Genomic DNA, 12,786 nt, shown 5'->3' with positions numbered 1-12,786 from the left:
TTCGGCCTTCTATTTTTAAATCTCCGTCGCTCGCGAAACGCGCGGGTGGCCGCCGTGTTTTCCTAAGCCGGCGCAAAATTACACACTGCCCGCTTTCGGTCGTTCTTCCACCTCCCCCGCTCCCCCGCGCGCTCCTGCTCTTCTCGTTCGCTTCTCTGAGTCTCGCCCCCGTTCTCCTCCTCCTTCACCCTTTTTCGGCTCCCCGACCTCCCTCTTCGGGCTCGGCCCGTACCCTCTTTCGTTCTCCACGCGATCGATGAGCGGGAGGAGAAGAAACGAATGTGATATGGGTGGTGGAGGAGGTGCCTTTAGAAGGAAAAAGAAGAAACGCGATACGAAATATTAGCAATTAATGGTTTGATCGTTAACTCCATGGGATGATGTGATAAAACGTTGGGAATTTTATTAAGAAATTATAGGAGCTTTCTGCCGCTACAGAACGATTGTATAGACAGATTGTATATAGATATCGATGATACTATATATATTATTAGATACATAGATAGAAAGTTTTTATTGTTCCACAGAGAAAAAAGATTGGTTGAATTAATGAGACAATTAATGAATTAGACGCATTTTGTTTTTATTAATTCTAATAAAATCGGATATGTATCTACTTGCTTATACCCATACAGCATTAATCTTCAAAGGACGTTCTAAAGACGTTCTAAGAACATTCATACATCCTGAGAACGTCCCAGAACATTCTCTGAAGATTTTATGCTATCTGGATATGGCCCGTTAATTCAACCAATCTTCTTTCTCGGTGTTGGGTTAAAACTTTTAAGAGCATTGCGATAAGGAACATGATATAGGTATTTAACAATTATTATAATTAATTTAAAACATCAATGATACCTTAAATACATTTAAACTATTCTATTTTATGTAATATTACAAAAAGCTATGCGCGATGCAGAGTCTCCCAATTTGATTTCACAATTTCTCGTCATATATAGAGTGTCCCAGCTCGATTTCTCGTAAGGGCGTAAAGCGGATTGAGGTGAACACAAAAATCCTATACTATTTTGCGATATTCGCAATAACTTTCGAGATATTAATTAAAGAAGATTTATAAATGATGACACTTCTCTCTCGATATAATAGCTAAACTGTAGCGACGTCTTTCGTTGTGTACTTGTCACATGTACATTAAGTCGAACTGAACAAAAGTCCTCTATCATTTTGTAAATCTCTATGTAGATTTTTAGTTATTAAATAAAGAAGATTAGTGCATTATCGCGTAAAATCGTGCAACAATGTTCTTTAATTAATAATTAAAAATTTACGTAGTTATTTGCAAAATGATAGAAAACTTTTTACTCAGTTTAACCTAATGTACAAGCAGAAAGACGTCACCAATACTATTTACCATAGTTTATTTACTACAGCATGCATAATTATTCACAAATATTTTACAATTAATATTACAATTAATCATTATTACGATTTTCGTAAAATGGACTTTCTTCTTCATTTCAAACCACTCTACGCCCTTACGAGAAATTGTGAAATCGAGTTAAGACACCCTTATAAGATTTAAGAACATTTGCTATTATTTGAATTAATTAAGAAGATATTGATAGAGTCCTTGTTTGAAAGCGCCTTGAGTGTCGACATTTTTTAGTGATGACAGAAAAGAGTTTTATAAGATTGCATCTATGCTTTGAAAGGCCTACTGAAAAGTAGCAGTTCCAGACAGTGGCATTCAGCATGGGAGGCTCGAGATCCCGTTGAGGAACTCGATAATTTGTGCAAAAGTGGGACGGGGAACGGAAATTGCAGGCCAAGTAGGACGGTGTTTTTGTTGTTAGCATCGCGTGTGTAAATATACGTAATGTATATGTTCTACGATCGCCTGATTTCAACAAACCAAGGACATCATAATATTGAGTGGTATACTCATTACTATGGAGACAAAAAATGTAAACACATATAAACATTTATTATCTAGCAACAATAGAGTCGAACAAATCTCCAGTTATAATCGTTAAAAACTAATTGAAACTTTCGTCTCTGCACTCCATCTAATTTATTGTTACTACTGTTGCTGCTGCAGCTGCAACTATTGTTGCTGTTATCATTACTCCTGCTGTTGTTGTTGCTACTTTTGCTATTGGCGCTGTTATTATTATTCCCACTGCTGCTATTATTGCTACTGCTGTTGCTATTATTTCTACTGTTGCTGCTATTACTGTTGCTATTGCTGCTGCTGCTGATGTTGCTGTTATTGTTGATATTATTCATAATAAGTCATTATTCATAATAAGTCACTTTCTACATTAAAGAAGAAAAATGAAAAGCTGGTCGGATGGAAAACGATAAAAATGGCGATGGTCTCTGTTGCAAGAAAAATTGCAGAGGAAGAAAGGAAAGAACAGGAAAGAAATTATAGGTAATAAAATGGACGGTACAGATTAATTCCTGGTGAAGAGATAAAGACGAAAGTGCCGGACCTACGCTGCTGTTCACAGATTCAGAAACGGCGATGACGTAGCGCCTCTTCGCGACGAGGAGTTTGTTTCGATTTCGCGATGACGCGATAGCGCGACGATAAAAAGGTCGTAGATATTCGCACGGTGCCGCGTCCCGTGGGACGAATACGTCGGGCGCGAGCGTCGAGAATGGCGGTGACATTACGACGGGCAATCTCGGACGGCGACAAGCGGGATCGTAAATTTTCGACTTCTTTATCGACGCGCTCTCGAGCTTGCTCGCGCTCGCAAGCGCGCGCGCTCAGCGGCCTCGTCTTCCTTTTCCTCCTCGTCTTTTCCCGATTTTCAGCGTCGCTTTTATTCAAGCATCCGACCGGGCGAGTTACTGCCGTGACATTGTCGGCGAATCGACGGGGATTAAACGATGGATTGTCCTTACTGTCGTGCGAAAATTGAAATCGAGAAAAAATGACTTCGAATATATGCTCGAGTGCCTTGCGAGATCTCTAATGTCCATCTATAAATTATCTAATCGTAGAACGGCCCATCCGTCGTTTGATTATTAAGGGGATGAGAACGGTTTGAAATCTTCAAAAAATCGATTTTTGAGTTTTTACATAATCATTTGGTATAATTCTTTAAGAACGTTTGGCGCAAAAAGAACCTCGATATTCACAAAATTGAGTTCAGGAGATCGAAAAATGTGAGGCGGCGTGTGGCCGGCGCACAATGGGACAGGAATTCCAAAAAATGGGAAAAAAAATTTTTCGACAATTTCTGGATTTAAATAAATACAAGCCTATTTAGTAGTATATATTATGGGAATTCTAGCGCTAAGAGCCGTATTTCCAGTGGCACATCAAGGAAGCGTCTCATAAACATACATTCTGTCAAAAAAGTATCGGGAATTGTCGATTTAAACTGCCCGCGCTAGTCGAAGGTATAAAAATTTTTTTTCCCAGGTTGGTACAACTGTCCTTAATTATGATGCCAAGTTAGAGTGGAATCTGTCAACCAGTGTGTTTACAACAGTCGATTAAGTCAGTCGATGTCAGTAGCGCGTGCCGATTTTTACAATGAGTGAAAATATTGAACAAAGAATTTGTCTTAAATTTTGTGTTGCGAACGAAATTTCGTGTGCTGATGCATTAAAGATGTTGCAGAAGGCTTATGGTGATTCAGCACTATCAAAAACCCGTGCATATGAGTAGTACAAAGCCTTCAAGGAGGGTCGAGAAGTCGTCGAAGACTTGCCTCGTTCTGGACGCCCGTCGACAAGTTTGACCGAAGATAACATTGAAAAAGTGAAGGAAATTGTACTCGAAAACCGTCATTCCAGCTTAAGAGAGGTAGCACACGAACTTAACATGTCCCATGAGTCCGTTCGTTCGATTTTAGTCGATAATTTGAGCATGAGATGCGTCGCCGCAAGACTCGTTCCAAAAGACCTGAATGCGCCGTCTCACCGAGCTACGATTGTGACTGATTTTCTCGCTAATAACTCAACAAATGTACTTGAACAACTACCGTATTCACCAGATTTGGCACCGTGTAACTTCTTCCTCTTCCCAAAACTGAAATTGCCGCTCCGGAGTACCCGTTTTGAGTCGATTGAAGCCATCAAACAAAAATCAGCGCGTAAACTGAAGGCCATCCCGGAAAGCGCCTATAAGAAATGTTTCGAAGATTGGAAAAAACGATGGCATACGTGCGTTGCTTCAAATGGCGCCTACTTTGAAGGCGACCCAATAAATTTTGATGAATAAATGAAATATGTGTGTTTTATTTAACAATTCCCGGTACTTTCTTGACAGAATGTATTATTTATCAATAAAAATTTCGTTTTTATACACATATGTTTTCAAATACACTTTTATGTTTATTAACCAAATAATGGTTAAATTATAGTTATTAACCAAATAATAAATGTTAATTTGAAATAAAATCGAGGTAAATATATATAGGAATAAAATATATAGTAATGTTTAAGTATATATATGTAATGTTTAAGATGCTGTAGCTATCGTAAATGCAGGCAATCTCTTCTATAAAATATCTGTATAAAATAGAATAAGTCCTACATAAAAGTATAAAATATCAAGTATAAAATAGAGTAAGTCCGATTTATGAGTCACGACGAGTAATTTTCAAAAATCGATGTGTGGGGTGAAAGGGAGCATCGATATTTTCGTACAAGCGAACTAGGTTTTGCAGCGTTATAACATAGTGATAAAATTATTTATTTATAATATATTATATATTGCTAGAAAAAGGAAGAATCGTAGAATTTATTTGTATACTAGCGATTATTATTTATGTCTATTTCGTAGCTTGTTTTATTTAATGAAAATATAATTCATATCACTCGAAGATGACATTCGATGGTATTTGTTAGAAACGTCAACTTCGTGAACTTTCTGCTGCTTTAATATATGTTATAGAAAAAAAATATTTTATATTATGTCAGTTTAAAATTAATACCAAATAGGCTTGTATTTATTTAAATCTAAAAATTGTTAAAAAACTGATTTTTCCATTTTTCGGAATTCCTGTCCTATTGTGCAGCAGAGCGCGCGCGATTATGTAGAGAAAGGTAGCCAAAAGCGACATAGTCATCCTAAAGCAACGTACTTCTATATCTCATATATTAAATGTTGTATTTTATCGAAACTAATATAAATATAATTCGTTTTATCAGTTAAGTTATGAAAAATTCATACTTGGTATATTTCTTGTTCTTTTATATGCTATTATAAATATCGAGCAAATATCGAGTTTTATAAATTCCCAAATTTTATTTCTATGATTTTTATTGACGAATTACGTAGACTGAACAGCGATAATTATCTTTTTGTTCAATATTAATTTCTTCTATATGCATTTGGTTTTTATAAAAATATTTTTAAGTATTTTTATCTTCATCACTTTTTTACTGTATAATTTGAAAAATTTTAAGAGAATGTATCTTAAAATGGCATACCTCTACAATATGCGGTAGGTGTGATATTCTGCGACTAACATAACCTGATTCTAACCTCTCATTGTGACGTGACATGTCGTATTGTATATTTAATTTTGTTTAATTTAAAAATATAATATATGTAAAATATATGAGAAATGAAAAGATGGAAATGCCAAAAATATGTTCTCATTTAATTATATTTCCCTTTTGTAACATTATATTTTGAATAAAATTATTCAACCATTAAACGCATTAATGAACTATCTATTATCAAATATTATCATATATGCAATATGTTATATAAGTTCCAATAGGTATGTCGCTTTTGACACCTATTTTCTTTGAACTCCATTTTCGTGCATTTTACAAAAACATTTTTTGTTTTAAACATAGAAACAATTTCAATAAAAATATAATATTATCTGATAGGGGGTACTTCCAACTACACGTATATATATTTACATTTATATTTTGAACATTACATTAAGACATAACTCCCAAAAACAAAATGATATATCGCTTTTGGTGCCTTTAATCTAGTGTAACAAATATAGATACTGTTTATTTAAAACAAGCTGATAAATAGTAATAACGATTCGAAAACTTAGAAATAATAATATCGGAAACAAAGGTTAAAGATAACAAAGGTAACAAAGTATGGAGGTCACTGGTAACAAATATAAGAGAAACAACAATATAAGAAAAATACATCATTATTTAAATTGGTTAAATACTGCTTTTTTTATTGTCGGATTAATTTGGAATGGGTCAGAAGTAACATTAAAACCTTACAGTAGCGAAGCGCCTTTGTGCCGCAGTTTAGTGGAAGACAACAAACGATCACTTGCATCAACAAAAAAGGCTAGGATAAAAAAAATTCTACATCTTTTAATTGCTGTGTAAATGGAAGCTGACCTTGAGACATCATTATTCAGCGAAAGCAGTTTTTGAGCTTCGTACCTAACAATTTTCTTGCCGTAATCTTGTTCTCAAACTTTAAACGTTTATTTTTCCAAACAACATTTTCCGCTCCTTTTGCCACGATAACTCAAGAACGGCTGAAGATATCGACTTGATCTTTTTTTAATTAAAGATAAAGACGTGCTGCATAGATTGAACCGAATTTGTATTTAAAAATTAATTTTTTAATATCATTTTAACAATAAATAACTTGAATTTTTAGACATTTTTTGTTTTCTGTCCGCTATTTCTCTAATTTTTTAGAGTTTTTGTTCCATTCCGGTTCAGTTCATAGAACAAAATCTACAAAATAACACATGGCGCTTTAAAAATTTCCAATTCATCTTTCCGGAATCATGAAAACCACAAAAACAATATTTTTTTAATTTAACAATATCTCACTCAATTATTAATATTTTTTAACTTCTACTGCTTATTATATTCCTAAAAGTATGTATAGAAACTAAAAAAAAAAACCTTGTTTATTCGTTTGTCTACAATCGTCATTCAAATTTCACTCAATTTTCGGAAGATAAAATCGTTCTAGTCCCTTTAATGCACAACGTATTGCAATGCACTTGCTGTCGGAGGAATAAGTTCTATTAAAATGTGACTTTTTTATTTGATACAGTGTGTCTAAGCACTCGAGTGTAGGTAAAAACGTTAAACAAGATAAAAAGTCCTATATTATTGTGTAAATTACTGCAGTAATTGTCGCAATTTTAATGAAAGAGAATTGATCGATCAATGTGTTCAAGTACATTTATATCCACAGTTGCTAAGAAACAATGAAAAAAGACATGTCTCTTCAGATTGTCTACAAAGTTCATCCTATCTCGTTTTGTACTAATTCTCCAATTTCTCTCCTTAATATCTCAATAATTATACAGTTAAAATGACAGAAAATTTTTCTATTTACAGAGTACTTATATACAGGGTATATATAGGTCTTGTACATACTTAATTATTTGTATGTATATATATATAGAGTGTTCATCTGTGTGCGATCCGCACGATTTTTTAGACCCTTCTGACGATTTAAAGAAAAGATTGCCAGGTGAATTTTCAACTGCTTCGTGCAGGCTTTAACTTGTAATAACAAGAGATAAAAAGTTTTTTTTATAAAGAATAAAGACCACTTTTAATTTTTTAAATGGCGCCATGAACTTTTTTTACATAATATTGTAAAGAATTTAAAAATTAATTTAACGCACTATTACTTTTATTAACAACAATAGTAAAACAATAAAAAAAGTCCAAGTTATGGAAGCAAATTTTCAAATTGCTTACTTTCTTTTGTAACACAAAATTTTGCTTTTGTATGCAAAATTTTGCATACGATCTTGAATATTATTAATTGATATTTGATACACAAGATCTTTCACATATCCCTATAAGAAAAAATTCATCACAGATAAATCTGGAGAACGAAACGACAATCGGATTGGTCTATGTGTATGTATAATATGATTTCTAAAAATATCCTAAAGATAGTAGCACAACCCGCACTTTGCTTATAAGTACGGCCATTTAAAATAATGGTGCATATTTGATATTAAATGTTAAGTGACATTTAATAAAAATTAAAAATATTATGACATTTATTAAATAATAAATATTAAAGTGTCATTTGTGATAGTACGTTGAATTTTATTCATTATAAGGTCTTTTACAATAGTATGTAAAAAAAGTGCTATTTAAAAAGTTCAAGTTGGCTTTGATTTTTTTATGAAAAAAATACTTTTTTACCTTTTGTTATTGCTAGTTGTAACCTGCACGAAGCAGTTGAAAACTCACTTTGAAACTTTTTTCAACTTTTTCCTTAAACTGTTAGAAATGTCTAAAAATCATGCGAACCATTACGCTGAATACCATGCATATATATTTTTTAAGGATATTCTTTCATATTAATATAATATTAAAGGTGTATAACGAGCAGAATAGCGTTACGCATTGCTGACACAAATACGCCAATTATACATGGCATTCCGACATAAATCGCAATTCATCGCACACAGCTCATCTCCTCTAATGAACAACACGATCCTATGTTCCGTTGTTGCGGGTAATTAATCAAATTTACAGACCAATTCGAAGTAAGATATATAAGATATATACCGGAATTATTGTCGCAAGGCTGATGCTTGTGAATAATTTGGCGGAACGAAGTACGAGTAGCTAAAAGAACGGAATGAGATCTATTTGGTGTGCGCGATGCGCAAGCACGAAAGGACTTGACCTTATTTCCAGCCACGTTGAATCAGGGGGCGCGAATTATGAACGGTAGAGCGGAAGAATGAGAAGTCGTGAGACTCTGGAAGGGTGGAGCGAGCAGGCAGGCAGGCAAGCAGGCAGGTAGGCAGGCGGGAGAAAGGGAGGGAGGGACGGTCGAACGTCGTCGTCTCTCTACGGGACGTTAACGAGCCGGTAAATATGTTGACTACCACATCGGAACGGTTTGAAGCCGGCTCGTATATACGGCCCGTGTATCCGTCCCGACCGTTTCCCTCATCGTCGTCGTCGTCGTCGTCCCCGTCCCGGCTCGCCCCGTCCTGCCCCTTGCCCCTGCTGCCCCTTTAACCCGCTCCCTAACCCATCCGACGAAATGATTATTATAGTTCGTAACCGAAGAGCTGCCCATTTTAGAGCCTGTAGAAGCCGCCGTATAATTTTCCACCCACTAAAATAGCCATCACCCTGTCTCCCCGGGACCTATCCAGATCCGTGATTATCGGCAAATAAGGTACAGTACCGGTAGAAAATATATCCATTTCGACGAGCGAGAACAAGAACTAGAGATTCTTCGGAGTTCTTCTTTTGGATTCTGTCGAACGAACGAACGAATGAACGGACAGTAAATCGAAATGACACCTAAGTGTGTGCCACGATTCGGAAAGTTTCTACTGTTCGCTGATTAAATTCGAAAGCGACCATATAAACTGACTCTCTATCTCTCCCCCCTCTCTTGGGAATATGAAACAACGGTCGGCGACGACGACGCCGACTCCCGTCTAGTGTAGGACTCGAGGATTTAATTGGGCACTTAATTGACTGTCAATGCGACGGCGGCATAAACTCCTATGCCAACAACAGGACGCATCACACCGGCAATCGTGTCTAAGATACGTCAACAGCGTCTGTCAAACAGATCTGTTTGCCCATTCGCGGGCAGCCGTGATTTCTCGGCCGGCTCGGCGGCGGCCGCAGACGGAAGCGGAAGAGCGATTATGCGCGCACGCACCTGAGAGCGAAAAGCCTGATTATACAGAACTAGCGCCCATTACCGGAAACCACGAATACCAGAGAGCAAACTAAGAGACGAATGCCGTTCATTCCGCCGACCGACGTTAATGATTTCCGAACTGTGGCGCGCGACAGAGAGTTCACGGAGGATCTTCGTTCAACTTGCAGAATGAGAACAACGTGCCACATTGTTCGTCTGTTCGTTCAGTTCGGCTCGAACTTTCACACGAGAACTTTCGATCTTCGTACGAAACAACCAGAGGACCACAGTGGCAATCGGTGGAACAGTTCGCAACGCGATACTAACTGAATACCGCCTCGAAACACCACTTCGACCTCAAGGTGGAACATCACCGAATACGCGGCGTTAATACAGTCGATTTAACATACTTAATTAACTCTTTACACTCCGAAGATTCCAGTAATAACGTAATCCAAAATTTCTTAGAGAACTCGAAAAACGTAGCAGTCAAAATTAATTTCCAAACCAGAAAGAGTGGCTAATTCAAATTTAAATTTTAAACTCGAGAGATATCACCGAGGCGCTCTCTGAATTTCATAATATAAGAAACATTTAGTTTTAAGTCGTCATTTTCTCGAATATTGGGTACAAAAGCGACACTAGGCATGAGAACTGAAAAGTACGCGAAGCGCAACAAAAGCAGTTAGTCATTACCAAAAGCAATCACTCAAATTAAACAGAGTAGAAGTAAAGTAACCAATTAGACACGCATACAGGTAATGTTACATAAAAGCTCAATTTTTATATAAAGCATTGTACTCTGACTATTGTAAGTTGTTGCATTATAACACTCGTCATATGTAACGTTGAGCGTTAAACGAAAAACGTATATGGAGTTATAAACAATTTTCTACTTGAACAATTTTCTGTTTCGCATGAAAATTCGACGTTCTAACAATCGAATTTGCTTAAAATGAGTTTACTAATGTTGATATTCAATGAATACTTTTAATATAATTGCATTAATAATATTTTATCAACTTTTCAACTTCAACTTTTAATCTTCTTAATGGAGCGGGAAAATTTTGTTTGTCATGCAAGACATGCTACTAATATGGACCACTGCGAAGGTAAACAACCAACAACCTGTAGAATTTGCATAAAAAATTGAACAATTGTCTTCTGTTTCTTTTTATTATTCATTACATATATTATGTTTATTATCCGTTTTTGATTATTTAATTATTCTTCATATAGGATATACATGATATCTTTAATAAAAAATTGCATCTTTTAATATATAAAATCATTTGTTCAGTGATTATAAACAATGCTTCTTCTAGAAATAAAAAAGTTTATGAAAATTAAAAATACTTTATTATTTTGTATCCGCTTTATTGATCGTGTTACCTCTTGAATTTTCTTAGTAGTTCATATTGTCTCTCATTATTTCGACTTCTTGATTTCCCTACTTTTTACTTTTTGTTGGTAATCAAGTTACAATTAAATTTCGACATTTTCTTTTATTCATCCTTATAGAGGTATCATAACTCTCAATGCTTTAAGAAAATACCACGCCATTAAAAAAAGTTTAAATATCTATTTACATTGTAGCAATATTAATTTGAGAAAAAGATATTCCATAATTAGTTCCGTTATCCTATTAAAGGAATATTCTCATTTGAAATATCGTTTTACACTTGATATTTTACTTTTGATTTTTAGGATTTTACCTTTTATTTTTTAAAGAAACTATAAAGGGGCGTCTACATTGAAAGTAAGCAGTAAGAAGTAGGAAGTAAGAATAAGAAATTGACCAATCATAGTTGATTATTCTTCTTACATTCGACTGTGGTTGGTCAATTTCTTACTGTTTACTTCCAATATAGATAGCCCCTTAAGATATACAACTCTATAATTTATCAGCATTGGTAGTTCCTAAAAAATCAAAATTTTAAAAATATCAACTTCATCGCAATAGAGACAATAACAGAGCATCTACTTTATATGTTTGTAAAAGTAGGAGTCGACCGGATATCTCTGTTTCGAGACAGCATAGTAACTTACGAAATCTCGTTTCGAGAAAAACGCGTTTAAAGTTCTGAATACAACATCAATAGGGATAATAATCTTACTCTTACCCTTAATCTGCTATTCCTACACCATATAAGATACCTTCCTCTTTCGCATGGAATACGTGCAAAGCCGATTCTTTTACTTTACGAGGTCTTCTAGTCTTCGAGAGTTCCTTTTATTTCTTCTGACGACTGAGACTAGAAGCTGTCAATGCGCCCTGTGTCTCGAAATTCTGCAATAAATTCTCCACTTATCGACTAATGTTGATGTCTATTAAATACATAATTCGTAAAACTAAATAAAATTCTTCATTAAAAATGCAAACAGCTAAAAAATTAATGATTTCAATTGTATCATTATCGTGACGCATATATTTAGGAGAATAGACCCAAATTAATGTGAATATAATTTTTAATTATTATTTTGAATACATGTCCCTAAATATCTTTTTATTAATTCATCTAGTGTTAAATTTTCATATATAAATCGAATAACTTTCAAAACTTGTCGTTTAAAGACACGACTCAATAAATTATTATTAAATTACACGACTTACTAAATTACACAATTATTAAATCGGCACTGATTTGAATTAGTCATATCTTTGTTATTTCGTTCAACCCAGACATGTTATTTCGGGAATATATTTTTTAAATATACTATCAAAATATGCAAATAAAAAATCAATTTTTACTACATATGAGAATATATATTTAAGAATATCGACTAAATTACAATAGTTGAGTCGGATCGCATTAATCATAAATGATACATATCATTTATATTACTTTATTAAATTTTTTATCAACATAATATTATAAACGTGTGGCTATTCATTCACGTTAACATTTCCTTCTGGTGTTCCCAATTCGACAGAGAAAGTCTGGAGAAATATAAATCGAATTAAATATTCTGGCAACTATAATGAGGACTTTACAATAGGAAACTTTAGATGACGCCACTACGGCGCGCTTGGCGTGCAAGGAGTTAATTGTCGAGTACGCCACATGTGAACTTACTATTCGCGGCGGACGCGCGCGAGACGAGAAACTTTCTCACAGGATGGCCCAAGGACGAATGCGCACCCTTTCCTCCATCTTCTCTCTCTCTCTCTCTCTCTCTCTCTCTCTCTCTCTCTCTCTCTCTCT

This window comes from Odontomachus brunneus, unplaced genomic scaffold (assembly GCF_010583005.1).
Source record: "Odontomachus brunneus isolate Ranch 3 - 2012 unplaced genomic scaffold, Obru_v1 Obru_scaffold_105, whole genome shotgun sequence".
NCBI lineage: Eukaryota > Metazoa > Arthropoda > Insecta > Hymenoptera > Formicidae > Odontomachus > Odontomachus brunneus.
This window is presented reverse-complemented; position numbering follows the sequence as displayed.